Source organism: Fukomys damarensis, unplaced genomic scaffold, assembly GCF_012274545.1.
Source record: "Fukomys damarensis isolate Sample0158 unplaced genomic scaffold, DMR_v1.0_HiC HiC_scaffold_20, whole genome shotgun sequence".
NCBI lineage: Eukaryota > Metazoa > Chordata > Mammalia > Rodentia > Bathyergidae > Fukomys > Fukomys damarensis.
The window spans coordinates 42,166,015-42,171,335 of record NW_022900932.1 but is presented as its reverse complement, the minus strand read 5'-3'; the positions used below and the strand labels follow the sequence as shown (position 1 = coordinate 42,171,335).

The 5,321-nt window shown below is 33.5% G+C and overlaps 1 protein-coding gene across 3 annotated transcripts in view; it reads right to left on the bottom strand.

Moving 5' to 3' along the window:
• Nucleotides 1-5,321, bottom strand: part of Exoc6 (exocyst complex component 6) — a 213,524-nt gene that overhangs the window by 38,325 nt on the left and 169,878 nt on the right. The window lies entirely within an intron of this gene.

The following is a 5,321-nucleotide window of genomic DNA, read 5'->3' as shown; positions in this document are numbered from 1 at the left end:
GGAAAACAGGAGAACCAAGACCTGTCATGTAAAGGTACAAGATCCCAGTAATGAATGTAACTGTACTGTCTACCTAGAATGTACCAATAAATTCAATAAAAAAAAAACCAAAAAAAAAAACAAAGGGGGGAAAAAGTGGGAAGGGTAGGGGAAAGGAAATAAGGGAAAAGAAAAAATGTGAAAAATGGAAACAAAGTCTTTGTAAATAAGGAAGGGTGAGGGAGTGAAGGGAGGGCAGGGGTATGGGGAAAAAACAAGAACCAAGATATATCATATAAAGGTACAAGATCCCAAAGATAAATGTAACTAATGTTTGCTTTAAATGTACCAATAAACTTAATGGAACCCCCCCCAAAAAAAGCAGAAAAGTAAAGGGAGGGGAGAGGGCTGAAAAGAATCAAGATGTATTCTGTACAAGTAAAAATTCCCTATGATGAATGTTATCATTATGCATATCTAAAATGTACCAATAAAATTCATTTTTAATAAATAAATAAAATTCTAAATTACATAGTGAATTTCTAAGAGGGAATTACAATATAAACTGTTTTCTATGCTTCCCCAACTTGGCTTAGTTGGGATCATTTTCGTGTGTGTGTGTGTGTGTGTGTGTGTGTGTGTGTGTGTGTGTGGTGCTGGGACAGAAATGGAGGAGCCTTATGAATGTTAGGCAAGTGCTACACCACAGAGCTATGCCCTCAGCCTAGAAACCTTATTTTGAGAAACCTTCCTTATCTTAGAAATCAATGTCCTAGAAAGACACTTTGAGAAACATTGCTCCATGATGATAACACATTAGCCAACATTCACCAGGGCAAGAAATTGTTTTAAAAACCCATCTTTCTTTCTGCTTTATCTTACCTACTTAAACTTCTACATATTAACCAAAAGGTGATCGAGATACTGTGAAATGAAGCAATAGCTTATCAGTTAAGTAATTTAACACAAAGTGAAGGAGGATAAGTTAAACAGGGTTTAATACTAATATTAGTGAAGCCATGGGTGGTCAATCCATTGTGAGAATTAAGCTAGTAAGAAGTGATAAGGATGAGTTGTTTTAAAAATTTCCATCAAAATGGCAACATTTAAAAAAATTTGGTGACTCTTTAGTTACCAGGAAAATTCTGTATGCAGGATACTTCACTTTCCAGTGAAATATAATTTCTACTATATTAAGGAGTAATTACAATAATTACTGAATATTATATATTATATAATCTTAGAATTGTTTAAAACTTTTAAGCTTTCATGTATTGTTAAAAGAATTTCACATATTCACCTGAGTTCAGGGCCAGCCTGAACTACAAAGGGAGACCCTGCCTTGAAAAAAACCAAAGAAAAGTGGGAAGGGGAGGGAAAAGAAAATAAGGAAAAAGAAAATGTGAAAAAATGAAAAAAATGATGCCTATTTTAAAGTTATTAAAACATAGACTTTATATTAAAAAAGACATATATAATTATATTAATATCCATCATTTAGTGGCTTAACTTCAGAATGAAGGGTAGAAAGATAATAGTCTTTATTTGCAAAAAAATTTTTTTTTAAATGTTCAAACAGGACATTTAAGTTGACTGAGAAGCATATTCACATAAAACAGTACCAGTACCTCTAATCCTCTACATTGTCTTTTAGGGCAGGAGGCCTTAAGATGTTGTTGAGATAACTGGCTTCCATTAGCAAGTATGTGATTGGCAGGATGATAAAGTCTTTTCATTCACAGGTCAGCTATTTTTCCTTTTCTTTAGAAGAGGGCAATCCTGATGATCCATCTTTTAGCTACAGTCTCTCATTGAGTCCCAATTCTCTTGCCTTCAGCTTTGATATGGTTCTAACTTTCCTCTTGTATCAGCTCATACTTGTCATCAACTCTTCTATTCAGTAGAGCAAATATCAAGAGTTTGACCTCAGGGCAAAGTCCGGGTGGGCAGGTAAAATTTGACCACTGGACTTACTTCCTAATCTTTCATACCCAGCAATTCATGAAGCAGTATCAAATTCAAACTAAAAAACAGAAGCATGACCTCTTATAAGTACTATGAAAAGGGCTCTTTTGCCTTTCTAAGTATACTTGAAAAGAACTGTCAGCTGCCCTATCAAGACAGAAATGGATCACAGACTAAAAAAAAGAAGTAAAGTGCAAAAACTCAAATGAAATGTAAATAAAAGTGTTAGCATGCCCTTTATGTTTGGCGATACATAACTTCATATAAGTGTAAAACTGGTATGCTATAAAAAATATCTTAATGGTTCAGAAACATAATAGCACTAGCAAAACTTCAAGATACTTACATTTAAATAATAACATCTAAACATCAAAAGAACTTGCATCCCCTCAAAAAAAAAGATTTTTGTTTTCAAGATTTTTTTCAGGCAATTCTCATATTTGTCATTTCATCATTTAAATGTTTATAAAGTTAAAAAATGTGATTTTAAACTTATTGTTTACAATACTGAGATCATAAAATTTAAGTTAATACCATAGTGATCAAGCACATATAGACAACAATTAGTCATATCTTCTCATTTTAGATTATAAAAGTACAGGAATAGAATATGATTAAATTGTAATATCTACAATCGGAATATTCTTTTAAGCCCCTTTTAAAATTAGAAAAATTAGCATGTAATAAGTTAGCTCATCAAAATTTTCTATCCAGTATTTTTTTCTACTGCATATTTACTACCGTACTTTAGAATCGTGTTTGATATTTACATAGCTATTACATGATTTATTCTAATTCTGTGTATATCAAAATGGATTTCATAATTACATGTTTCACAGATTTAAAAATTCACTTTAAAGTCTCTTAAAAAAACTACACTGTAAAGAAAATTCAGCCAGGACTTAGTGTCTTCTAAACAAACCTATCTGAAAAGTAAATCCAATCAATGGAACTTGAGGTTGCTATTATAAATATGCCCCAGTATAATTCCCTATGGAGTTATATGTTGTAAAGAGGTCTTCTATGCTATCAAATGATGATGGTCTGAAGAAGAAAGTAACTGGGATCAGAGTTTTACTCTGCAATGATGGGGGACTGAACCTAGGGCAGTGGTGGTGAACCTATGATACACATGCCCCATCACGCTATTTGTATCATTAAAAGTACTAAAAGGTTCATCACCATTGACCCAGGACCTCATGCATTCGAGGCACAAGCTCTACCACTAACCTACATCTCTGACCTCTTTGAAATAGAATCTTTAGAATTTCATTATCTGTGTGTTCCTATTCACAATCCTGTAATGAGATTACAAACTAGTTAATTCCATGTTTTGTTTTGTTTTTTTTTCCCCAGTGCTGGGAATAGAACCCAGGGCTTCAAGCATGCCAGACAACACCACTGAGTATCTACTGCCTAGCTCTTACAATAGTTAATATAAAAATTAGTTATACCACCTAAATTAATATAAAACAGAAAATATCACACCATCTTCAACTTTTCTGTGAAGAGGTTATTTATACATAATGGGAATTATACTCAAATCCCCTCTTACAGTTGTCCTTTAGACTAGAGAATATATTCATGTCCTTGCAACAGGGAAATTTTCCCCAGTAATGGTAATAATTTACTTGGGAAATGAATATACAATGAAATCTATTTCTAACTCTCTAAAGGACCCAGCTTCCTGTCTTAGATCACCTTGGTGAAGGAAACAGAGCTGCAACAAAGAGAAAGGAAACAGAACTACTACCAATAGAAGTAACCTCTCTGGTAAAGTGGAATGAAACTGACAGTCCATTTTCTTCAACTTCTACTAACTTCTTCAGCTTAGTAAAACTAATCTATAGATCTAGGTCATTCACAAGAATATTCCTTGATTTGTAAAATATCTGAGTATCATTACTTACAAACAAAAATAAGTATGTTCAGTGCTTTATAGACATTATTTGGTGACAGAAATCACCTTTTAAATTTCCTTTTAAACCTCATTTGAAGATATAATGGCTAATTCCATATAATTCATTGTCTTAGAAGGATTCCTAACCAGTTCTTGGCGGTGGTGTGGGGGTTGATTTTTCTACAGGAATTTTATGCTCCATTAAGGATGAAAATTCTATTGCTAATTTTGGGTCTATTTCCACATTTCTCCTTCCCAAATAATGAATATATATATATATGAATGAATATTTATTAGCCTGCTAGTACTTACTAAACACTAGTTGGAAATGAGAGCAAAAATAGCTTGTTCTCGGGCCGGGGCTTTAGCTCATTGGCCTGCTTTGCAAGCACAAGGACCCAAGTTCAATACCCAGTATGAAAAAAATCTACTGAAATCAGTCTCTTAACTGCTCAAACTGGTCCAGTGGCAAACACTACTGTGTAGAGGCTGCTTAATGCAAACTATGGAGCCTCATGTTCAGTCAGCTCCATCTCCCAAAGAGAATGGGTACCATTAGGAGACTGATATCACAGTGGCTTCCCATTTTAATTTAGTTTCCACATAGTTCCTGCCAAGGGCAGCAGTCACTGCTACTGTCAATTCTAGTACTCCTGAACCCTCTAACTCAGATCCCCCTTCCTCCACATCCTGTGACTTCCCAGCTTTATCAAGTCCCTTAATCTTAGGATTAAGAAAGGTAAAGGAGAATAAAAGAAAAAAGGGAGTAGGAAAAACAAAAAATATGGAGATGGAAAACTAGAAGAAATGACAATAAAGTACTAATGTCCAGAGTTTAAAATGAATGAGAGAAAAAAATGTTACATATGTTACTTGACTTAGAAGATTATGATAAAAATTAGTAAACATCTAATTGGTTTTTAAAACTAGTTTTATCCTTTCTGGAGGCACACAAAATTTTAAAAAACAGCATTTCTTACCATCAACAACATTTTAAGCCACAGGCTACTTTCAAGAATATAAAAATTTACATTTAGCTTGGGTTTTGACTACTAGTTTTCAAACAACCTTGAAATTACTAAGAAATAACAAACTACAAGTATCATTAAGCCTAAGTAGGAAATAGTCACATTCCTTGCAAGGAATGACTAAATTAAAAATTCATGGTGAGAAGCTCCAAATAATTGAGATTCTGAATGAATATGTTTAGAGAAAAAATGCCAAACACATAATTATTTTTAAAAAAAGGATTTTCTTTTTTATTATTATTACTATTATTATTTTGGGGAGGGGGGTACCCAGGATTGAACTCAGGACCTTGTGCTCTTGAGGCAGGCCTCAGTGCCACTGAGCTAAAAAAAAACATTTTTCTGGGCTGGGAATTTAGCTTACTGGTTCTGCTGCCTGTCTCACAAGTGTAAGGTCCCAAGTTCAAAACCTGGTACCAAAAAAAAAAAAAAAAAAAAAAAAAAAAAAA